General features: G+C 38.6%; 1 long non-coding RNA gene across 1 annotated transcript in view; it reads right to left on the bottom strand.

Moving 5' to 3' along the window:
• LOC115030382 overlaps positions 1 to 26,828 on the bottom strand; it is a 44,646-nt gene that overhangs the window by 5,042 nt on the left and 12,776 nt on the right. The window contains exon 2 of the long non-coding RNA XR_003835972.1: positions 136 to 342. This is a non-coding gene — a long non-coding RNA (uncharacterized LOC115030382). The remainder of the gene's footprint in view (positions 1 to 135; positions 343 to 26,828) is intronic.

Genomic DNA, 26,828 nt, shown 5'->3' with positions numbered 1-26,828 from the left:
TCTCTCTCTCTCTCTCTCTCTCTCTCTGACACACACACACACACTCAGAACTCATCAGAACTCTTTGTCAACCTGTTGCAGTAAATCTGTCTACACAACAATGATATCATTCATTAAAACTATGACTACTCAAACCTAAGAAGCGCAGTCCACTTCCAAGCAGTGTCTTTGCAAAGCTGTCCTCTGTGCTCAGGAAACATGGTGGCAATGCCACTCAAGCCTCCTCCATAGTCTTTCAAATGCCAAATGCAGAAATCACTCTCTCTAACAAGACAGTTAGATTTTCATAGACATCAAGTGTTTACTGAAAGCCAAGTCTTCTGACAAGTGGCAGGAGTCTTCCTAAAAATAAAAGCAAGGTTGACTATTAAATGACAAAATTTATGTCTGTAAAAACAAGTACATCAATGCAAAGAAAATTTCAAAGCAGGAGATGTGAAACATTTTCAGCACCAGCAACAGGGTCAGCCTAGACAAGCCAACGTTCCTCCATAAATTTTTGGAAAATCTAGACAACATAAATTTACCTTCCTATCTTGATTTTTTCAAGAAAATGGGGAACTCCAATTAATCTATTCTCTTCCTAATTGAACAATAATTTGCAATTTAATAATGATACATTGTAGGAACTGTTTTCTTAATGCTGCCTAAATAGACTCACATGTACATCAACCCATTTCACATTTCTCTAAATATTTTCATAGTGGAAAGCGGTGTTCACAATAACAGTGCAAACTGTGGAGTCTGATAATCCAAATACAAGGTGTTGTTTTAACCACACACTGTCACCTTGAGTGGGCGACAGAAACCCTAAGAACTCCAGTTTTCTCATCTGGTAAGCATTGGAAAAAAATAGAAACCTCATACAGTGTGCAGATGAAATAGGCTTTAAAATACCTCAACCAGAATACCTGATGCATAATGGAGGAGTGGAGCTTCCCTGACATGGTATCGTTTTCTGACATGCCCATTTTCACCTGGAAGGGATGTCCCTACCGTGCTACCCAGCACCCAGCACCCAGCACAGTACATAGCCCATGATAAACCTAAACAGTTGTTTACTGAACTGAGATAAATGCATTCTTCTGAACACAATAAAAAATTTTAAATTGGAAATAGAAAGTTAAAGATTTTCAATTAATGTATTGTGAAATTAGTTCAGGGATAATTGTGGTTTGATTTAATTCATAATATACCCACACCTCCCTTTTAACAAATATTATTAAAAAATAATAACATCACCATATATTTCAAAGTGAATGATTTCTTCATTTTTTAACTCTTTGTGTTCACTTCTGTATTTTAAGAGATTTTTTTTTTTTGGCCATCAATGTAAAATTATTTCTCTAGACATATTCATGAACACTAGATGATTAGTTGACTGTAGGTGGACTCGGTGAATAAGATAGCAGAAGTCATAGGTTAGGTCCAGATGGGGAGGTGGTGGGAGGAGAGCCCTAGATGGGAAGAACACTAAGCCACCACTTCTAGAATTCTTGGTAGCTGCAGGGGTGTGGGCTCTATAAGGGTGGCGGAACACTGAAGCAAAGTCACACTTCCCCAAATGCAGAATCAGTGGGGTAAAGTTTCTCCAGATACAAACCTGAACACTCACACCTCACTGCCCAACCATGTGATCTGATGCTCATCAGTACTGGGCCTGCAATACATAGCTATGAAACAAACACATCAATACACATCACTTCATTGTGTTATCTTCCTCATGCTGCCCTACTTTTCTTTATTTTTCACTGTTTCAGATATCAGAAGACTCTTTAAAGAAGATAATTCAAAGAAATTCAAAGACAATCTTAGGCTTAGTAGTCAATTATACAAGGTGTCCTATTTGGATGCAAAGCTATCTTTACCTGTGCATCACTTTATAGTAGCAGGATGAATGGATTCTTTTAAGCAACATCTTACTACAAATCCTGAGATAGTTGTAACTACTCCACAACAACCAACAGTCAAGTGTAGTGGACCTTGATGGTTCTCTAGTCAACATCAAGACAAGAAAAATGGATGCCTATGGGAACAACTACACATCCCAAGAAGAAACAATGATGTTCTTAGAAGCCTTTGAAAATAGAGAGAAAATTTAAAACAAAACAAAACCTGCATAGGTATCCTCAACTCTACCTGATGCTGCTCACTGCTTAATGATGCTCATCCTGCCTCTTCTGGGGCACCTGGTTACAGAGATAACTGAAGGCCACCTTCAACTTAGGTAGGTACCCTCTGGAAAAGCTGTGCTCCTGCCATGGCGCTTAGAGAAGAAGAAGAATTACAAACAAGGAACAGAAACTGCGGACTTTTTTTTTTTTAAATCTTAGGTTGGAATCCCATGACCCAAGATTTTGCAAGTCCTGAAGGAAATTCAACTCAGGCAATGAAGAGTCTTATGATACAATAGCCTGCAATCTGTTAATGCTTAAACTCCTGATTCATAAAGGGGGAGAGGAGAGGGAAGAGGGTTCCAATAAAACAGACACAGCCCCACTCACCTGACAATTCATCATCCTGCTTCTCCCTACTCATAGCTTAGAACCACTCTCTTGAGAAACCCTTCTTTTCTTGGTTATGTCTATTGGCCCTGGAGGCTATGAGTTACATTAGGGCAAGGACTGAATCTTATACTTCCCTGTCATTGCTGCTTCTGGTATAGAAATGGACTAAGATGAGATCCTTGATATTTGTTAAATGACAGATATATAGTGGGTTTTGAAAAGAATTTGTCTGTGACTAATAACACAATTTTTTTTCAACTCAACAAGTACCATGTAGTATTATATTATATTATATTATATTATATTATATTATAGAAAAGAAAGTTAAATATCTTATACAGATTCTGGGGCCAGCTTCTTTCCTCTCTTACCCATTTTTACATCTTCTTCAGAACCTGGTTCATCAAGGGTTGTCTTGGCTGAATCTTAAAGGTTAGAAAGAGAAGGAATTGGTGTGATAATCCCTGGAAGTTTCATTCTCTTGGCCTTAATATTCAACTTCTCTGTTGGTACCATTGAGATCCTATTAACCATCCCCATCTCAGTAAAAAGACCTTCCATCTTTTGTCACTCATGCCGAAATTCATGGGGCGTTGTTAACATCACTTTCTCCCTCCTACTTCATAGTCAAAGTCAATTGAGAAATCCTATTGAACCTACATTCCAAATATCTCCAAATTCAACCCTTTTTCATTATCTCCTCAGCCAGCAACTTGACTCAGGCCAACACTATGTTCATGTAAGTTTTAGAAATGAGTTGAAACTGCTTCTTGCCTACCCATAGCACTTTCATAGTAGGGGAGTCAGGGTGACTCACTTCAGTTATCAGCAACATCATTCCTTCAATGTAAGTTTTTGAAAGCACTCAGAGGAAAAGATGAGATTCTTTCTCTGACCCACAAAGGTAACATATTATCTGTACCCTCCAAACTGCTGATTCCATGACCTCTCTTGGATCTCTGATTACTCCCTCATCTCTTTGCTCCAGGCACACATACTAGGCACCATTCCCAAAATTAAATAAGCCATGCTTAAGAGTGCTGACTGCTCTTGAAGAGAACCTGAGTTTGGTTTCCAGTACCCATGTTGGGTGCCTCATCACCACGTGTAACTCTAGCTCCAAAGTATGTGACACCTATGGCTTTACACTCAGGTACACACATATAGAGACACATTTAAATTGGGAAAAATAAACCTTTAACAAAATGTTTAAAGAGAACTTAAGAAGCCAGCATACTAATTTTAAAACCCAATTTATCTTCATGGAAACAATAACCTATTTAGAGACTATAATGACACAGGGGAAATTCTATTAATAATATCAACAAAGTATGAAATATTGTGGGAGAATTTTGAAAACACAAAAATAAAATGTTCAAACTCTATTAACAAAGGCAAAATCACTTTAAACTCATATACATATATATATGTATATATATATACATATACATACATATCATTGATAAATTATTCAAAATTAGTTTCAGTGCTCAGAAAAATTCAGGAGACCACTAGGCAGCAAGGGCCCAGCCATGCACAGCATGAGACTCCTATGTTGTGGTATCTCAAAGCACCAAGAGTTCAAGTCATTCCCAAAGTAACTCAAGGATCTTTTCCACCTATGCAGTCCTAGCCCACTGGCCCCAGAACTGAGAATGGCACTAGAATGTATCTACAGCACAGTTTTTTTCATTTTAACAGTGTTATTTCTTTCTTCTTCTTCCTCTTCCTCTTCTACTTCTACTTCTTCTTACCATAATTTATTTTTATTCATATTACATAAAAATCACAGCTCCCTGCCCCCTGCTCTCCTCCCAGTCCAATCCTTACATGTTTCTCCCCATTCACCACACAAATCAAAGCCACCAAGAAACACAATTGACTTTCTCTCCTAAACATTTCTGACATCTGCCTCTTGTACTACTGAGATACCAGAACCTGAGCCATCATCTCTATGCAATGTCTGCTTCAGAGGCAGCTTACTCTTCGAAGGAGTAGACATCTTTTAGGAAAGCTTTGCAATGATTCTTCATCATCCAGATGTTATAAAAAAAAAAAAAAAAAAACATCGGTTCTGGGAGTGGGAAGGGACATGCATAAGGAATGACAAGGTTTTTACTATACAACTCTAACTTGCTCCTAACTGAGTCAACCTTTGATGGCATGAAAATTTGAGTATCTTCTTTCTCTGCTGACAACTAATAAACACTATTGGCATATGAATTAGTGTACAGTGTGCACTCAATAGAAAAATTTTAAGTTCAATACTGCCTTTAGACTAGATTCCAGTGGGACCTTACCATTGCATGATCAACTAGATTCTATTTCAAGTTCATGAATATGCACACATGTTGGCATAAGTACGTGCACACACACATTCACACACACTAAAACTAAAGAATATGTGAATATTTTGCCATGTTACCACATAGTACAACAAAATGCACAACCCTGTAAACCTATTTTTACAATTAATGCCTTTCAGAATTCAGAATAATGTTCCTTCTCAATGCCTGCCCTAAATCTCAAAGCAAGAAGCAACATACTGGTTGAGGATTATTAAAAAGGAAGTGTGATTCAAATGAGAGGAAAATATATAACTAAGTAGAAAAGACAAATTAATCATCGTGATGAACCCTTGCTTTCAGACAGTATGATATAAGAAGTAATTGCAAAATAAATACAATTTCCCCAAAATATCTAATATTATCTTGCTTCTATTCACATATCAAGTTGTAAACCTACACATGAGAATTTTCACATGTCAGAACAACAAAGTTTATACCAACTCAGGGTTGAGAAGGTTTAAGCAAAGAAGCACTCCTCGTGTAATGTGATAATAAAATGTTTTAGATGAGTTTTTAAGTGTAAATCAAAATTTAGCATCTCATAACCTGTAGCCAAAATATACCCTTCCTAATTGGCTCTGCCCTTCCTTACTCTGAGATCTCAAGCATGTTTCTGAAACAAACAATAACCCAGTTTCTTCCTCGGTTAAATGGGAGTAGTTTAGGACCTGTTTCATACATTCTCAATTTGTGAAGATTAAAAAAAGACACTGAATATAAAGTATCTATTAGCACAGACCATGGTCCATAATCAATGCTTGACTAATATCAGGGATCAGCATCTTTCTGTCACCAACTTTGTGATTATCACTATTAGAATAGACACACTCGATGTACAATTCCATCTTTTAAAATGAAAGTATTAGAAGTGGAAGGAATTTTTTTAAAAAGGAAATGTGTGCTAACAGAGAAAGCCCCTCACTACAGACCTGTTCAAATGAAAACATTTCCCAGGAAAAACTATGGCATAAACATGTTTCAATATCATTTATAGCATGATTATATTTGTGTGCATACTGTTTATTTACATGCAAGTAAAACAGGAAATCCCACAATGATGTAACCAATCTTAAAAATTGGTCACATACATAATATCTGAGTTAAGTAAGTGATTTTATTAATCATTTGATATTCTCTTACACTATTCAAAGTCATAATATAAGCATTTCTCACTTTTATTATTTAAGTTTTCAATTTGTTCTTTTGTGACATTTTGCATCTTTTGAATTCCTAACAGTCACTTATTCCCAGATATGCATACTCTTCTCTGGTACTTCATGAGATCTGTTCTCTTTTGCAGTCTGGTAGGAGCTCTGTGATGACTTCCTGACATTCAGCTGCAGAAAAAGATATGTCACTTACGGAAAAGACACAGTTAGAGGCTGTCTGATGTCCCCGTGCTCTGTGATTTTTGTCCTCAGAAACTTAGAAACATATATGATGTCTCTGATGCAGCCCTCTGGCAAGACACAAACTTTGCACAGCTTGAGAAATGCCACTCATTAGGGGCACTGCTGTTATCTTCTGTAACTTAAAGGGAAAAGGTTCAATACGTCTGCATTAATGATGTTGGTCATTGGTTTCCTTCTCAATTCCCAGACATAGACTATTATCGTTTAACTTACAATTATTTGCATCTTCCAAAAATTTTGAAGTGTATTTTACCTTCTCATCTTTGAACACGAGTAAATAAAAAAAAAAAAAAACTTTTCTAGAAATACGATGTATTTGGATTGAATTACATTCTTTTAAATTGCAAACATCCATATGAAGTTTCCTCCAAATAAGAAAGCTTCAAATATTCACTTGTAGCAGAAGCATAAAAGACTGGGACAATTAGCCTTAAGAGAAGAAGAGTGCCACGGTCACAACCGAACTGGAGCACCTAGGGTGAGTATTCATAGCAGACACTATGGAATGTGGTGGACAGCTAACAGCAGTGACTCTCTAGTCTTTGCCAGATAAGGTAATTCCAAAACGAGATTTTGAAGATGACTCTGTTGCTGAAGTGTTTGCCACACACACATAAGGATCTGAGTTCAGATCCCCACAGCCCATGGAGAAAATGAGGTGCAGTGGCATGCTTTTGTAAGCACAAAGCTAAGGAGATGGTAGCAATGAAATTCATAGGTCCCTGAACATTCCTGCCCAGCCCATTAATTCACCTGAATTGACAAGTGTCAGGCTCAGTGAAAGACCCTGTCTCAAAAATAAGGTGAAGAGCAATCAAAGAAGACAGCTGATGTTGAAATATGGCCTCCATAAGCACATATGAAAATGTGCATGTGCATCTATACAAACACACACACACACACATACACTACACACATGAGGAGGGGGTTGATTTTTAACAAGTACAAGGGAGTATTTGGATACTATAGTATACAAATTTTGTTCTGAAATTTGAAAAGTCGCTAAAGATGTTTGAACGAAAGAAAATATAATCTGTCTGTCTCTGTCTCTCTCCGTCTGTCTGTCTGTCTGTCTGTCTGTCTGTCTGTCTGTCTGTCTCTCTGTCTGTCTGTCTGTCTGTCTCTCCTTGTTGAATGAAGTGATTGTGTTTTGAGCTATGTTTACCTGTATGATCTCTCAGAGCTGCAATTCTGTTTAATTCAGCTGTCTGTGGCTGGATATCACCGTTCGTTCTGCTGTTAGAATTATTTCATTACTTCTCATTGGGGATTGGTAAATAGTGCTTAAGTATTTTAAACATGTGAAATTCAGTCCAAAATCAGATTGATGTCAGTAGAGTAATTTAATTGAAAGCCATGGCTACAGCCCACAGAGATGGGGGTTTGATCAGATTGCATCTGAGCAGAGAAAGGTAAAGGGATGCTTACACAGCATCCTTGACTCTCATCCCACCTCACCACTTACTGGCTAGGTACAAAAACTGCAGGTTAAAATTGCACAACAAAAGAAGACATAAATTACACGAAACCTGACATTTCACATGCATTTCCTCAATTATTCCCGTAACAGAATTTCCCTTATCACCTGAACTCAGAGCTAACTGTCCCCAACAGGACTATAAAACTTGAGTTTGCACTTTTTGCAAAGCGCACAAAACCTCAGCAGGTGGAAACCAAAATTCCCATGCATGTAAGTTTAATGTAATGTGATCATTACTGCAGAGTTAATACTTGCCCACATTGCTGGATGACTGTCTATTGTAGGAGGCCTGCATCCTGTAAATACAATAGTTGCAGCCTTATTGCCAGAACCACTGGCTCAGAACACCAATAGTGCCTGAGAAGGCACTATTGGTGGCTCTGGTGTAAAGATCACTCTTTATTCTTTGGGGTCCCCCAGGAGTTCTAACAGAAGAAATCTTCTCTTTCTTGTTTTTTTTTTCTTTTTCTCCACACCAAGGGGTGGGTGGTCCAGCCATTTAATCTAGATTGGGAGTTTTGTTTTGTTTTGTTTTAGTCTCAAAACCAGTCTCCTACTTTAATTCCCCTTCTCACAAAAATATTTAACTCATGCTTCAGGTCTGAAAAATATTTATACTTTTAACAGAGAAATGGAATGTGAGTTCTACTTCGGGGAAAGCACTGTAAGGAAGCAAACTCAGGTGAGGTGATCCTGCTCGCCCAGACATCCAAAGGGAAATACTGCAGACAGCCTCAATCCCCAGCAAGATGAAATAACAAAACAGGAATCCACAGCCACTGCATGCCATGCTCCTGAAAGATGGCTCACCAAGCTCATCAAGAAATGTTTATTAACGAATTACACCAGATTTTAAAACTATATAATCAATATGCTCCCAAACTTATAAATATGTGAAAAATCTAAGCAATAAAAAGTTAATCGTTGCAATTTTATTTTCTCTGATTTTCAAGTTTCCTAGAACCCCCCTCCCTGAACATATTTAGAAACATAGCGTGTATATCCAAATGGGAGCTTTATATTTTTCTGGAACTTACAAAGTCTAACTGGTGTCATCAGTTCTTAGGTAGAATAAAGAAACCCATCCCATAAGGCTCAACCACAATTCAATGTAGGAAGGCAAATTATCCGAAATACTCACACTCTGCCAGGTCAGAGAAATGAGAATTACTCAAAGCCCTGATGCTGACACTGAAATGTTTCTACCCCACAGCCAGCCAGCCAAATGCTGACGCTTCAGTTGCAAAGGCCCTGTCAGTTCCTGTTAGCTCACATCCTCCTTGGGCTGGCTGGTCTAGTCTAATTCAGGTCAGTTTTTAAGCTATACACAAACCTTAGCTCTTTTAATACCTCTTGATTAGGCTGGTGGTGTAGAGACTCATGAATAGTCACCCTCGCATGGCGAGTCTAGCTATAGAACTAACATTGATCAATTCACTAGTTCCCAGACTTTTACATTTTATGAATTGGCCTATTTAGATAGATAGATAGATAGATAGATAGATAGATAGATAGATAGATAGATAAGGAATCTCTGTTCTCACCTTTATTTTAATTTTTAAAGGACTCAAACATGCAGCTTCTTAATTTAAAAAAAAGTTATGTGAGCTACAGACAAAATTATTTGCACCACAATTCAGTGAAAACAGAAGTCTGAGAAGCCCTTTCTTATAAGCAAAATGGTTTCATTGTCACCTAAAGATTTTATTAGAAAATGAGTTAAATCACAGACTTCTTTTTCTTTCCCTAGCATAACATGTCCCCAGGAAAGACCAAGCAATTACTTACATGGTAATTTACTTTTAAACCCTTCAATTTTTCAGTACTAGAAAGATGAGTTAGCAGTTAATAGTAACTGGCTACTCTTCCAGGGGCCTGGTGAAATTCCCAGCACCCAAATGATGACTTGCAGCTATCTGAGACTTCAGGCCCAAGAGAATTGATCTACTCTTTTGGCTTCCACAAGAACTAGACATATATGCGAACAAAATACTTATATACATAAAATAAATAAAAATTTAAATGAATTTTCTTGATATTTCAGGGGCTAAAATAACAGGGCTGGATCTGTAACTCGGTGATAGGACACTTGCTAGCATGTATACAAACCTTCGATATCCAGCACTGGGAGGAAAAAAAAAAAAAGGTAGAGGAGGGTGTTAGAGGCCTAGCTTTGTTAATACTTACCGTCTACCAACAAAGGCATTACAGTCTTCAGAAAACTGTTCTTAGAGTAAGTTTAGATAGAATGCTGGAGCCATAGTATCCTTTAGTCTTGGAACTCACTAGATAATCTCAAATGTGCATTAAACCTATTATATTACAGATGAATGGGAACACATGCAAAGCCAAAGGAATTTTTCTTTTAATTGCTGACATGAAAGACCAAAACCTCAGTTCTAAATTTCAGTTCCATGGCAGTCAGATCGGCTCACCAGGAACTGAATCTTCTTTCTCGATCACTCTTGATATTTCCAAAGGCACAAGGATGACCCATGCTGATTTTCTGGCCAAGTCCTGGCTAACTTATCATCATGTACAGGAGATGTAGCATAGATTAATCATGGGCGTTTGCCGGTTTCAAACTCATCCCGTAGTCCTTTAAGGTAATACAACTTTTAACAAGAACCAAGGAGCAAAAGGAAATACAGGCAAACGAAAGCAGACTCCCTGCAGACCATTTGGCTTCAGCTAATGGGCTTTAGGTAACTCCTGGACAAGGGTCAACATTCATAATCATGTTTTCTCCAGCTTCCTAATCCAAATCCAAAGGTAGTGGTTTCTTTTATGAATATTTTATCAGACAAGAATAAATGTAACATTTTATTTGGATTACACCACTCAGAGAAAGGGGCAAATAGAGAAAGGCCAATAAATCTTAAAGAGTTAATTATTTATACAGAGAAAATTTACTTTCTATGTTGTGACTTGTTTTATTGGTACACTGCAGCTCAATTTAGATTAAGAAGCAAAAGGATTATTGTTTCCCAACAGAGATGTATCATAAATAAACACAGCATATTTTTTATTTGCCCCCAACCATCTGAAAAAAATCTTCAGAATAAAAGAGAAACACATCCTAAAATTCTTTGTTTTAAACTCTTCATCTAACAAGAAACTATACTTAGTATCAAAACCTGCATTAGTAATGACTGTATAAGTAAGACCAGAACAATGAGAATAAAAGTGGACACATTAACTTAGAAGGGGGAAATTTTCACAGGGTCCCTTCCCTAGATAAAGACCTATATGCAGATGTTTATGGAAGCGACATTAGCAAATGCAGAGTGGTCTACCCTGAAACCAGAAGGTTGTACTTAGATATCTGTATACACATATATGTATAATAACAAGGTTGTATTTATATGTCTGTGCATACACACATACATGTATGTTGTAACAATAACAACAACAACAACAAAAGACTATCAACTTGAAGAAAAGAATGGGGAAAATGGATATAATTCCGTTCCAGTTAAAAACGTGTTGGTTTGGTTTTGGTTTTGGTTTTGCTATTGTTTTTCTTGTTGCTATTGTTCTGTTTGTTTTGTTTTGTTTTGTTTTGTTTTGTTTTTTAAGAAAAAAAAATGTAGGTCGGGCAGTGGTGGCACATACCTTTAATCCCAGCACTTGGGAGGCAGAGGCAGGTGGATTTCTGAGTTTGAGGCCAGCCTGGTGTACAAAGTGAGTTCCAGGATAGCCAGGGCTATACAGAGAAACCCTGTCTTGAAACAAACAAACAAACAAACAAAAAAGTGGTCGAGCTAATCAGGAGAGAACCTTTGCCTAAGAGATGACATCAATGGGAGGTCTGTTGTCATAATCAATCGCCCCACCTTTGCTAGAACACTTGCTGATGTTGCCATTCAGTTACAAGGAGGAATGAGACAACATGTGTTGTAAGACTTTCACCCTGTAATGATCTGAACTGTGGGTCTTCGGAGTTATCACTGCTTGACGTAGTAGAAACTGTTATCCTGTTAGAAAAGAAAGAAAATTGGAAGGCAAGTTTCACCTGGTACAAAGTGTATGTGTAATAAATATTACTAAACTGGATTGGAGGGTGTATTGATGGATAAAATAATGGATGGGTAGATGGATAGATGAATGGGTAGATAGATAAATAGATAGATGACTGGATAAACAATTATTAAAGTAGAGGTTATTCAAAGCTGCTGGAGAAGCCCCAAGAGATGCATCTCTCCTCCAATCTGTACCTTCAAATTAATGATTCTCTGTCAGATGGTTACAAACTTGAATCACAAAGTGCTTACAACTTCTGCAAGTTTTGTTGGAATATACTAAATGTGAAATCAAATTGGCCCTTTCAACCACTGCAGCTTGTCGTTCCCTTAACTTATTTCTTGTACCACATCTTGTTTAACCTTTAACATTCATATTATCTGTAAGTCTAAAATGATTTCTCTGTGTACATGTTATTGCATGGTGTGTGTGTTTATGTACGCTCATGCTTTTGAGCACATGCATATCTATGTGCATGTGGAGACCAAAGCTCAATATCTAATATATTCTTCCATCACTGTCTACACTCCTGGTTTTAGGAAACAGCATCTCACTGACCCTGGAGATTCCCAACAATAGCTGCCAAGCATGCCCTAGTAAACCTTCTATCTCTGCTTCCCCTCACCAGGGTTACAGACAGTCAGTCAGGCTTTAGGGAATTCTGCTTCACATAGGGTGGTAGTGATCTGAACTCAGATCCTCTGGTTTGTGGAGCAAGCATTTTACTAACTAATCCTTCTCTCCAGCCCCTCAGCTTACCTGTCAATCTCTTTACAAAATTATAAAAATAATTGATAACATTTATTAAGCCCTATATGCAGACCACTCTTCGTGTGATGGATTTCAAATCTGTAGTTTTGTGTGGTGCTCATAAAAGCCATCTACTTACACTGATTTATTCACAGATCTAATAGTTTCTGTACTAAGGATGTTCTGAGACCTTAGAAGTTAACAGACAAAAATCTCTGTCCCCGTAGACCTCACATTGTTCTCAGAGTGGAGAAGGGAGACAACAATAAAAAAAATGACTGTATGTAGTATTGGTGATATCCTCACTGTAAGAATAAGAACTTGTTTAAATAACAAAACGATTTCCCAAGGAATATATTGGCCACAAGCAGCATACTGGAGGAAGACTTAAAACCAGGATTTTAATCTTCAACACCTGGTTTATTTTTGACAATGATTCCATGATTCAAAGGAAGAATTAGACTGGCATAGGTGACTGATCACAACTAGTTACATGGTGACTGTGTCAGTCTCCAGACCTCTGTACCACTGCCAAACAAAGTGTGGCTTCCCACTGCCCCTTCTGTGATTATAACCTTTGCCTAGCAGCAAGAAATCATGACTGAGCTCATTTCTACCATTCCAGGCCACACAGGCTAGGGAAGATTGCAAGCTTGTTTCTGCATTTAGGAGGACATGCACCTACTTCTGCCCAAGGTGCTGCAACCATGCATGAGCGCGTCCTTTGTGGAAGCAAATGCATTCTCCCTCTTCTGTGAAGCCTGGACACAGTTAGGAGGCTAGGTGTTCTTCAGTATGATGGGCTGAATGCTGACAAGGCGCCACCCCCTGCTGAGCTGGGCAGGCAGGAGACACAAGGAAAGGAACCTTGTTCTTTGCCAGAGACACATAGAAAGCTTTTCCTTCAAAACTGACTTTTCTTTAGGGGGTCTTAGAATTTTTCTATTCTTTCCTGAATTGCAATTATGGGGTGGTAAAGATAAATCAAATACAAATATGAAAAGCATAACTCAGGAGGTAACAACTTATAACTGGTATAGAACCATACTAGAAAGCAAAGAAAAATTATAGAATTTTGAGAAAAAGAAAAATCATAAGAAGCATATATTATGAAGTATTAGTAAAGGTAAATCAAATGTAACCAAAAAAACTCAAGATGATTATTTGTATTCTGAGCCCATTGTATTCTGTGTGTATTCTTAAAATAATACCTGGTTGAAGTAGTATGTACTCAGAGAGTCTTAACTGCACAGGGACTAGGGTGAAGAGGATCATTTTATACCCAGGAGTTAGATAAAACCCTGAGACCCTCATCTCAAAATAATTAATAATAGTATTTCAATAGTAATTCTGATCATGTGTATGTTTCTTCATAGTTTTCTTATCAGAAGAGACCCTTCTTAAACAGAAGATAGGTTCCGGGGAGACAAATTATTTACTCGCCATATTCCAGAATTCCTAAATTGTTGACAACTCCTTAGGAAGTTGGCATTCCGATCTGAGAGCACATCTTCACTATATAGAACCAGAAAAAGAAAAGACCTAAGGAGCGCAAGATGCCACCTGCATCTGTAACTTCCAAATGGAAAGTGAAAAGGGAACAAATGTGGTCTCATTGCTTTCCACCAGGGGAAACTCCTACCACAGCAACGCCCATCACACAGGTTACCGATCAGCAATGCCCATAGCATATGTTACCCAGAAGCAACACCCATCACACAGGTTACAGAGCAGCAACCGCCATCCCATAGACTACCAACCAGCAATGTCCATCAAAGAGGTCACCAACCAGCAACACCTGTCACTCCAGTTACAGAGAAGCAATGTCCATCACATCACACAGGTTACAGAGCAACAACACCTGTCACACAGGTTAACAAACACAGCATCTCTTTAGAACTTTTGGAAATATCCGAATCTATATATACAGAAGAAAATCAAAAGGTCCACCATATGGTTATGTCTCGCTTTCCATATATGTTATAAAAAGACTTGAAGAACTCCAACTAAAGGAACAAAGAGATTTTGGTGACTTAGTATCCTGAACTGAAATTGTTGTTGCTAATTTATATTTTCTTGTCTTATAATTCCTAGTTCTCATTTTTAAAATTGGCATTGCCACTTTTGCTAAATTTTAGCCCTTGATATACAAAGTCATTCTGGCAGCATTACATTAATTACTTATTTCATGATCCTAATTTCCATGATTTCCTGGGTTCTACATAGAAGGTAAGATGATTACATAATAGTCTCTGTTTTATAAAAACTCAGAACCATACACATAAATGAGAATGACGAGAAGTTCTCAGGACTTCTTGGGTTCTCAAGATATAGGAAACTACATATCTACAAGCTGTAGATATTATCAAAATCACTAAGCTAGTACCCACTTAGTATGTGAACAGTACACGCTTACAATTACTATCCCCAAAGAGTTGACATCAACAAGGAAATACAGAGTGATTATAATTTGATGAGAGAAAGAGTCAAGGTTAATCTGTAGAATTATAGAATGGGGATTGCAACCCCATAGGAAGAACAACAACATAAACCAACCAGTCCCCAGAGCTCCCAGGGACTAAACCACCAACCAAAGAATACACATGGAGGGGCCTATGGCTCCAGCTGCATATATAGCAGAGGATGGCCTTATCTGATATCAATGGGAGGGGAAGCCCTTGGTCCTATGGAGGCTGAATGCCCCAGGGTAGGGGGATGCTAGAGAGTGGATGTGTGGGTGGAGGAGCACCCTCATAGAGGCAGGGGGAGGGGTATAAGGTGGGGGGGTTGCAGAGGGGAAACTGAGTAGGCGGATATGATTTGAAATGTAAATAAATAAAATAAGCAATAAAAAATTAGTCCTGGGAAAGAACCATCAATTGCATTATATAAAATTAAGACTATGAAATATAATATTGGCTAAAAAATACAATAACTGTAAACAGCAAAGTACACTTTAGTAATAAAAAAGAATTATAGAATTGTTCTAAATATCTCCAATTATTTCACTGGAGTTTCAGTTTTCAATCCAAATTTCTTGGATAAAATTCAGAAGCACTCACAGTGGCCCTTACCTTTAATTCATAGGCAGAAGCAATGGTATTCTGAGAGTTCAAGGCCAACCTGGTCTATAATGGCAAGTTGAAGATACACCAGGGATATACGGTAAGACCATCCTTAAATAAATAAATAAATAAATAAAGTTTCACAACTCACCAAAAACAAAAATTATACATCAACCAAAGAAGCAAAGGAGGCTCCAAGGCTTCTAAGTACTCACAAAACTCAATTTAAAACAATAATACTAGTACTCAGGAGGCAGAGGCAGGCAGAGCTCTATGATTTTGAGCCCAGCCTGGTCTATAGAGAGAGACTTCCAGGACAGCCAGGCTACAGACAAACTTTGTCTCAAAAAACAAACAAATAAGAGGGGGGGGGCGGAGAGAGAGGGAGGGAGGGATGGAAGGATGGAGGAAGGGAGAGAGAGAGAGAGAGAGAACAGAAAACAATCTGTTACATACTTGTAATCATAAAGTTTTACCTTCTGGATATGGTATACAGCAACTTCTGCCATGTTCTGCAGATAGATCTTGGCTAAACACTTGTATCATGCAATGCACAAGGTTCTAGGCTAAAACAAAGTTTAATAAAATACTGTTGCCGCCACCAGCGTTATCACTTAGTTTAGCTCAATTGCACAGCATATTAGCTTAATGAAGGTGTGTACTTGATCGATATGGAGTTCCAGCATTTACACTCATTTGAACTGCTACAAAACACACCCAATTGTTAGACACCTCTGCCCTGTTTCCAAAATGGTCCCAGCAGACATCATAATCATCTCGGTACACACACATGATATGGAATTTTTATACTATTTCACATATATTACTTTTTATATACTCCATGTGAGTATTTTTACATATATTTCTTAAACTAATGGGTTATGCCACAGAGAAAGGAAATAGGAGAAAGAATTTATAAAAGTTATCTTACTCTATGCCTACTATGTGGGGAGCCCTTTGAACATCTTATATTATCTCTCTGGAAACAGCAGTGTTGGTATTGTGTCTCTTATATAAATGAAAACTTTAAAGAACAAGTAGCTTATGCAGAGTTGCCCAGTTGTTACATAATAGGTGATAGCTGAACCCAGGTGGATCTGGCCCAAAAACCTATGCTCCCCCCCCCCAATATACCACACAGCTGAGTCGCACTTATTTCTGCCTCCCAACACTTATTTTCCTTTCCAAAAACCCCTGGTTACTGTCTGGCCTGCAGTGAGTCTCATTGCAACAGTCCTGATGTACAGGATACACACTTTCACATCAGGTTTTTTTCCCCTTAATTGGATGTCCTTCTTCCTCTCTAACTATGCAAACATTATTCACCCTCCAAGGGTCATTTTCTCCACGAAGTCTCACTTCCTTCTCTCAGTGATCGTTGCTCAATTTGGTTTCTGTGAGCATGGTGTGGTGGGGAAGAGGGGAGAGGGGTGATCTTCCTTGTGTGTTGTATAATTAGATCTCAAATTTGATGTCATTACAAATTCCTGTGTTTTGGCTCCCCTTAATTCTGCAGTCCTCCCCCTCAGTGGTCACAACCTTAGTTTAAGTGGCACAGATGCCTCATTGCTTTTCCAAATGTTATTATTTGACCACGTTTAATCAATTAGGAAGTCATCTCATGTGCTGAAAATGGTGTGGAACTGACAATCAAGAGGCCAAATGGTAGTCTATGTCAAGGGACATAAGTAAAGTGAACCCCTACCTTCTGCAGCTATGAGGGGCAGGTTCCAACTAGCTGTCATGTAAACAGAACGCTTCTCTTTATTTGCTTTAAACTGTGGTTCTGAAAAGAAAAATGATATCATTTGAAGCTACGTCTACTTAGCTCTTTCTCGCTCTCCGGCTTTCTCTTCATTGATCAAGTCTAGGGGACACACTCTGAAAGCTATAGACACTAATAGAAAATCCTTTTTACACAGTGCCCATCTTCTGAAGCAAAACCTGCATCCACTCCAGATCTACTTAACATAGGTGTTTCTGTAAAATGTGATGTATTAGCAGGAATCACGACGTTCTCTACTCTGAAGCTCAGAGTAGACGGCTCCCTGTGAGTGATGCTCTGGGAGGAATAGAAAGTTGACTAGTTGTCCACATGCAAAATTTGGGAGAATGTCCATCCATCACTCCAACTGCTCTTTCCTTCCATTACAAGCCCACTTTCCTCTGATTAAGCTGTTCACATAAAACAGGAATGGGAGATAGGCTCAAAGCTGATACAAATGGTAGGTAGATACAAATCTGGGCTTTGTAAAGTTAGTTATTAACCTAAGAAATATGTATATATTAATGTAATGTATCAAGAAATCCTCAAAATAAAAAACAGCACACACAAATACTGTGAGGATAGTAACAATATCAATGGGGCAAGGCATTCTTTAGTTTTTCTCTTACTTCTTATCTTACATACTTCTTTCCTTTAATTCGGGGTTTTATTTACTCATGCACTCCTATGAATATAAAGTTATAGAATCTACTTTGAATCAACAATCAAACTGGCTGCTTGGTTTCAATTTTGTCATGTGTGATGAAAGTGCTTTAATGCTTCTTTTCTAGAACATAGTAAAGATGTAAAATGCTTAAAGAAAACTGAAAGATTGGGGAAAAGCAGGGACCTCTTACATGTAACTCTTTTTGAGTCTGTAAAAGTCAGATGTAAAAAATGAAAAACTATGGAAAGTGAAGAAAATGTCTCATAGATGTGAGAGAAAATAATGGTTGAGAAAATCGTTAAGCACATGGTTCCAGGAAAGGCTGGGAGATACGCCACCTCATTGCTACTCTTTGAAATGCTGTTTGAAATACATAGCTATAACTGTAAAGTTGGCTATATCTTTAAGAATCTAGAGAAAAAAATTCTAATGGAGTAGAACTGTTTTCTCAAACATGATTTACTTTAGATCAAATAAAGCCAAGGTGTTTATGGTTTTCCTGTGTCATCTCCTTTGCTCCACCTAATAATACTTACACATTCTATTGCAAAGGCTCTTTCCAACAAACCATTCTATTTCAAAATAAATGTCCTGCTAAAACATCATTACCTTCTTGGGAAGGCTCCTTTAGCCTGGCATTTTGCATTTAATATTGGAGTCGATCATGCTGGAGGTCTTAGGTGTTGCCATTATACAATGAATGCTTATATCTTGGGTAAACAGGTTTTGTTTGCATTTGTTGCCTTGACTGTGGCAATTGATCTTCTACAAGCATTCTCAATGAATAAATGCCTAGAGTTGATAATAGTACACAAGGTCCTCAAACATTCACAGAAGTAAAGAAGCAAGAGAGAACTTGGGGTATTGTATTGACATTGTGTGTGTGTGTGTGTGTGCGCGCGCGCGCGCGCGCGTGTGTGTGTGTGTGTGTGTGTGTGTGTGTGTGTGTGTGTAGGAGCTGTTACTTTGACTTTTTTTTAAACAAAGTTATCGATAACTGACGAGTGTGAGTGACTCCTAATACATCAAGCATATTACATCCATGCTTCACAAAATTTGGCCAGTTTTCTTGCATTCTATCATTTTATAGAAAAGGACAAGACTCAGAGAAGTTTAATAAGATAGTGAGTCACTGAGCAAGTACATGAGACGCCAGATATGTCCTCAGTGTGTCCAACTTCCACTGATGTGCTGGCTGCCAGGGTTCTAAGGCTCTTTTTCCCCAGCCGTCCACCTGGCTCACTACCTCACTTAATGAGAGTAAGATGTGTAAAAAGCTAGGGCTATGTGTTCAACTCCCACTAGGCCAGTTCACTTATCAGAAAAGAAGAAAGTGACCTCAAATTGCCTTGGTAATGTGTTCCTTTGGTCACTCAAGGAAGCAATGCCCTAATAGAATTTGATCCCTGAAAGCTGAACAGTTCAAGGCGACCTCAGGACCACTGGTCACAGAAGAGGGATAAGGATGTTGGCCGAATGCAATGTGCATCCCATTGAGAGTTGTTTTCGGGACATAGTGACTTTTAATATTTTTCAAGTTGAAAGTACTGATAAGCACATGGTTGGGCCATCTCCCTGGAACTCTGCTTATATTAAATAAAATTATTCTTGAGACTTCACACCAAGGAGATCTTTTTCTTTAAGGAAGCAGAATCATGTCAAATTATATAAATAATTCAAAAGGTGGTTGTGGACATCCCTGCCTGCTCTTTGTCAGTCACCCAACAATCTGCAAAAATAACCAAAGGAAGTGTTTTTGGTGGGCTTTTGAAGATATTTTTAGCTAAACAAGAAGAGGTTTTAAAATATAAGTATGTGAGTGCCTGCCATTTGGAGAAATCACCTGCTCACAGAGTTCCGTGGAGAAGTGGAATGTTGTCATGTGTGTCACTCAGACAACATGTGGACTGCATTAAGTCAGGTTATTGCAGGACATGCCACGTGACACAGCTGAGCCACATTTAATCATCAGCAGCACAACTTGCTCAATGCAACATAAATTTAAACAGGAGTGGGATTTTTCCCCTCAAAAAGGCAACAGCTGCTGTAGATAACAAATGCCCACACTACCCCACACTGAGAGGGGTTTGTGTTTGACATGATCTGAATTATATGTAGGTAGAGGAGTACATCTATATTTAGGGCCATCTCTAAATATGAACAATAGTACATAGAACACATTCTCTAAGTGGCACGAACCTTGTGGTGTTTTCTAAGTCAGTCTTGTCATTTCTTCCTAGTAAATAAAAAGCATCTTAAAATATATCCTTTAAAAAATTAGACAGCACTGACAATTTCTGGCTTAGATAAATTGGCTTCTAAGGCAGTAGGCAAATATTTGGTGGTTTAATTTAAATATAAACACTGCCACAAGGAGCCCTACAGGGCCCAGCAAGGAGAAGCTAAGATGAGCTACGGAGAAGCAAGAAAGGGGAGAAAGGCGAGAGATCCTCTGCAAAAACCAACAGTCTGGAGAGTGGTGCCCACAGCCTCACAAGCCAGAACTGCAGTCCCGAGAACAGTATGGGCTTTTCTGCCTTTCAGGTGCTTTCTCTTCAGAATAGGATGCTAGCTAATGCCTTAACTTTAACTACGTTGATTTTAATACCACTTATGACAGCCTCCTAAGAACCTAGGAGAAGCCAGAAGAGAAAGTTCTTACTACAATTTGTCCCCAGCTCTGGCCACTCCCACTATAATACAACCAGCCCAAGCACAGAAAAGTCACCCAGGTGCTGGCTTATAAATCTCTCTGAAACACAAATGTCTGATCATGAGAGGGATGGGAGGTTTTGTGAAGTCTCCTTTTAATTTGTCAAAAACAGAAATCCATTTTCTTTAACACAATTTTGGACACTGAAAGCAAGTATATTGTTGAAGATGCAACATGTAAGCTTTGGAAACATCTCAAGAGTGAAAAAATAAAATAGAGCTCACCCAGGGTAGAGTCCATGAGTGTGTCTAAGAAAAGTATAAGACAGTTTGTGTGTGCTGGGCACATTTGTTGTCTGGCCTAATGTAATCCATAAGAAAATACAAAGACAAGAAAAGCTTGTACAGGTTAAGGCAGTTAGCCAAGCTCAGGTAGCCGGCATGTGCTTAAGATCCTGAACCTGTGTTCCATCCAATAGCTGACTGTGAGCATCCACTTCTGTGTTTGCCAGGCCCCAGCATAGCCTCACAAGAAACAGCTATATCAGGGTCCTTTCAGCAAAATCTTGCTGGTGTATGCAATGGTGTCAGCGTTTGGAGGGTGAATATGGGATGGATCCCCGGATATGGCAGTCTCTAGATGGCCCATCCTTTCGTCTCAGATCCAAACTTTGTCTCTGTAACTCCTTCCCTGGGTGTTTTGTTCCCAATTCTAAGAAGGGGCAAAGTGTCCACACTTTGGTCTTTGTTCTTCTTGAGTTTCATGTGTTTTGCAAATTGTATCTTGTATCTTGGGTATTCTAAGTTTCTGGGCTAATATCCACTTATCAGTGAGTACATATCATATGAGTTCTTTTGTAATTGGGTTACCTCACTCAGGATGATGCCCTCCAGGTCCATCCAGGATGGAACACAGGGCCCCCAATGGAGGAGCTAGAGAAAGTACCCAAGGAGCTGAAGGGGTCTGCAACCCTATAGGTGGAACAACAATATGAACTAACCAGTACCCCTGGAGCTCATGTCTCTAGCTGCATATGTATCAGAAGATGGCCTAGTTGGCCATCATTGGGAAGAGAGGCCCCTTGGCCTTGCAAACTTTATATGCCTCAGTATGGGGGAATGCCAGGGCCAAGAAGTGGGAGTGGGTGAATAGGGGAGTTAGGGGGAGGGTCTGGGGGACTTTGGGGATAGCATTTGAAATGTAAATGAAGAAAATACCTAATTAAAAAATAAATTAAACAAAAAGATAACAGCACACACACACACACTCATCCACACACACAGTCCTGCATGAGTACTTCTTTAAAATGCAAAAAAAAAAAAACCCTGAACCTGGATCTTACTGGAGAGAGCCACATCTTCCAACTAAATCCTTATCTTTTCAAACGGCTCAGTGACCTCTGACTATGTTCAGGCTAACTCTGCTTCCCCTGGAACTTGCATTTACCCCTTAGAACATAGCATCTTAGCCACATGCCTACTTGTACATCTCACACAAAGTAGGCATGTGTTTGCTCTCATGCACTTCCCCATCAGTTAGCCTGTCTTCCTCCTGCAACAGCTGAGGTTCCTAGAAACAAGACCATGCTTATAAAAGACCTGGGTTCCAGGTGCATGTCTCCTGCTTTTATAACACTACGAAGTTTATCACTTAATCCATTTTAGTTTGGGTCCCCTCATCTGTAGATCCAAATATATATATATATTAAATATATATATTTAAAATATATATATTTTAAAATCTGTTTCATGGAAACAGAAGTGTTACATTCTCATTTTCTAATATGCTCTATAGAAAGAAAGATGCTGTACTGCCACCCCCTACCCCAGGGATCTGCTAATTCTCCCGGATGATGGGATGATGTCATCATTCATTCACACACAGAGTGTCCCTTTGTGCAGGAGACGCCAGAGGATGGGTAGGCACTTGTGAGCAGTGTAATCAGACTCTGCTCTCATGGTCTCAGATCCAAGGGAAAGACTTGGAAAACCTATTTCAATACTTTCATTATTGAACTATATCCACAATTTTATTTCTTATTGAAGGAACTTTCAGGAACCAATTTAACATCCAGCATATCAGTAAGGTTAATAATGGAAAGTTCTTAAAAAGTAATGAGTAAAGATTGTTCATGACACCAGAAGTGCAGTTTCAAAAGCCTGAGAAATTTCTGGCAGTCAGGAGACTACTGGAAAATGGCAGGAACTGTTCTAAAGACATGCAAACTCAGTTAGTGTTCTATTCAAAGGCTTCAGGAAAGATGCTGCCCTTTATTCTGACACTGCTTCAGTAAGGTGAACAATATGGCCAATGTGTACAACCTGGCTTTGGACAGCCCCATTGGTCAGGTAAAAGCAAAGAGAATCATTTTAACACATACTGATAGTTGATGTAACATTAAATATTATGGTGAATTGAACCTCAATATTGGAAAAAAAACTATCATTATTTATAGGACTCATCATGTTAACATTGATAAATTTATATTTATAATTGACAAATGTCATTACATTGGTAAATAGACCTCTTAAACCTGGCATCATCTTAAAAGTGTGCTTCTACTAAATTACATTTTGCATTTTGTAATATTGCAATTTATTTTTATTTTACATAAAGAATTGTGGGATGCAAAATGCTAATAGTCTTATACCAGCCCATCAGTGGGAAATGTAAGGAAAGATTTTTTTATAAGAAAGGAAGGAATTATTTACAGAGGATGTCAACTGACTCCTGAACTGGCTAAACACAGGCATAGAAGGAAGATCTATCCATAGCAGACTTCAGGGCCTCATCATTTATGATCACAATCTGTGCCTCTTGTCTTCTTTTCAAATGTCAGGAATGTATGAGTGAGGCACATTCTTCCTCTGCCAGTGCCTGCTCAGGCAGCTTACTAATTTGTAGCTCAGTAAACCTTCCACTGCACTGAGCACCTTGAGGTTAGCACATCCCTAATCATTACTTGATAACAGAAATCTGCCAGCATCACATCCCTAGTAACAAGAACATTGTATCTTAGCAACCAGCCTTGATATTCAAACAATTTCATTAAAGCATCCACCTCTTAGCAGGTGGGTGAGTGCGGGTGTTGATAAACATTTATAACATGATCACCCATTGTGTTTGCCAACACTATAATCAGCATGACAAATTCACCAATGTGTTTACAAGCTCCTAGATAGCCCATCAAGGCAGGTAAACTACATCTCAGACCAGTTAAGGGATCCAAAGATCAGACTCTTATTTGAAACGTAGAGTTTTCTTAGAAGCCTATCAATTTAAGAGATTGTCGGGCTCCTTTCAGTACGAAGCTATCATTAATATTTCCACTGTGGCTTGATCTACAAATAGTTGAATTTAAATGTCTCAGCAGAAAACTCTGTGAAGAAACAATGACAATGTTGAGAGTCCTGAGCGCTATGCTGAAAGGGACTGGTTTTCTATCTCTGCGTGGAGAGGAGGATCCGTGATGCTGATCTTTACCATTAACATCAAGGACTTAAAGGAGACCAAGGTAGTAAAGCCTACTTCTTAGGAGAGAAATGGATGCCACAGCAACTTGGTTCCATATTTTATAGACTTCATTACAAATGTATTTACATTCACTTAAGGTGATACTGAGCTGCCAGCCTCAGGAACTCCTCTACCTATGAACAAATTCTTACCTCTTTTTTTTTTAATTTATTTAATTTATTTTATGCACATTGTTTATGTTTTTGCCTGCAAGTATGTCTGTGTGAGGTTGTCAAATCTTGGAGTTACAGACAGTTGTGAGCTGTCATATGGTTGCTGGGAATTGAACCAGGGTCCTCTGGAAGAGCAGCCCGTACTCCTAACCACTGAGCTATCTCTCCAGACTCAACTCTTACCTCCTGCTCACTAACATTTAGTGTTTGGATTTGTTTGAAATTATGTTTTTAAAAGATTTGCATTCTTTATAGTGACCAATCAGAAATGCATACATATATGTTTTGGATTGTTTTGGTTTTGTTTTTTTTCTTTTTACATCCAAACCAACCATATAGTCACCAAAACTAAAAAGCCTTTTAATCTTTAAATTTCCAAGACAGCACTTTTCTGTCTTCAGTTACATAACACAGCTCCTAAAATGACTATAAGTCCCAAACCTGTGATTGCTCAAGTGTTTCCAGATCCAAAGTTCACTCCAGCATGCCCAGGCGAATAGGTACAAGAAAAACAGGAGCGTTTTGCTTTCTGAAGTTTGAACCTTGAACTCAGAGCACATTCAGGGCCTCTGGGTTCCTCATCTTTGAACAAGCTATTAATCTACCTGAAATAGGTGAACTTCAGTGAAGCATTATCAAATAGGTAACAAGTTCCCTTTCAAATTAAAACCAGTCAGGATGAAAAACAAGTTTGTTGACCTTGCTTGTTCACCGTGAACCATGACACGTCAGTTAATAGCAGCCACCTGCACCACTCCAGACTTCTTCAACAGCTAGCACCACAAATTTAGAAACATTCGGAGACCAAAATAATGAGCCTGAAAGACCAACAGCTTCACAGTCGTATATCATCAGAGAAGGAAAAAAAAGATGGAAGATGAAAAAAAGAGAGGGGGGGGGGTGTAAGGAAAGGAGAGAGAGAGAGAGAAGGAGGGAGGAAGGAAGTAAGGGAGGGAAGGAGAGAAGCAGGGGAGACAGGTAAGGAAAATCTCTTCAGGAAGAAAAGAACACTAAAAACTTCAGAAGTTTTAGTCATGGCATAAAATTGGGGCTAAATTAAAAGAAGCAACTTTAAAATAGAGCATTTATGCAAAGAGTATTAGCAGGGCAGGGACCAAAGATCAGAGGTGGGATGGAGAGAACAGGAGGCGGGGGGGGGGGTTGCATCATTTCTTAAAGCCACTGCTATACCACAGTAGTCATTTCTGCTGATTTCTTGAAGGCTTCTGCTAACAATTGCCTTTTAATGCTTTGTATATATTTTGTGCATATAAAAATAAAAACTGAAGAGAACAGAACTTGAATCTTGAGGTTACGTGGGCAAAGGTTATTTGGAGCTAGGTATCTGATATGGCTTTAAGGCTCTCTGTCGGTACACTATTAAGTTTATTTGTCAGCCTCTAATTTTCCTAATCTGTCTCTTCCAAAATTATGCCTATCTCATGATTTCTAAGTGAAGTCTGAGGCAAGAACCAGTCTATTCTTGAACGTGTAAAGGTGTGCATAGGTGAAACAGAGAAAGAAAACGTTAGTTTAAATTTTACTTAAGATATCAGTAAATTCATCTTCCTTTTATAAGATACCTGTAAAACTCACTGGCTTCATATTTGATTTGGTGTTTCTTATAATCTGTGGTCCATAAAAATACAAGCTTCCTAAAATCAATACAATCCAAGCTGAAATATATGTAATACAATTCTTGAAGAAGCAGGAGTTCTACAATTTTGCCTTCTGAACAGCATTGTACACTGTGGGTTAGCTTGCAGCAAACAGAAAGTATCACCTTGTTGCACAGAGCACTAGCTGGTGAGGTCCCTTTGAGCTATCTTTCTTTTTTAACAGTTAAGGCACAATGTGTCACCCACCTTAGAAACCCATCTCACAGAGAGGTGCCCACTAGCACTAGGCACCAGTGTAAACTTTAAGGTAACCAACAGCAGTTGATGCATGCTCAAATAGAGGAATTCAACCAATGCACAGCTAACATGTTTTCAACTCGGCTGCTAAAATATTAAAACCTGGGTCCCAGAGGCCACAGGTAAGAGCTGATGTCTGGAATGGCTTGTCATAGTATAAAGTAGTGCTCTGTAGTCCCTGGCAAGGAGCCACCTTCCCAGCAAGCCCCAGGGCAGCCCCTGTTAACAAATTGTGAAGATTAGAAATTCTGCCCGGTTTCCAGTGCTTGCTTTCTGTGTGGTACTTTCCACCTGCGGGTATCAAGGGGCAGAATAAATATTAACTCCCAGATCCTGTCAGCTTTACAAACCTATGAAGATGGGAAACTACAGTTTACAGTTAGAATTCCTTACTAACTCCGTTTTTCTCTGTTTCCAGAGAGAGAAATAAGATTTGTATTTCAACAAGGCCTGAGTTAAAATTTAAAAAAAAAAAAATCAAGATACCCATAGAACTAAAAATCTCAAAGTCTCTCTTTCTAATCATCATCAATTCTTTTTTGTATGGTTGCTGGCT

This window comes from Mus caroli, chromosome 2 (assembly GCF_900094665.2).
Source record: "Mus caroli chromosome 2, CAROLI_EIJ_v1.1, whole genome shotgun sequence".
NCBI lineage: Eukaryota > Metazoa > Chordata > Mammalia > Rodentia > Muridae > Mus > Mus caroli.
Note: the sequence above shows the minus strand (reverse complement) of the source record. Positions and strands in the feature narration are given on the sequence as shown.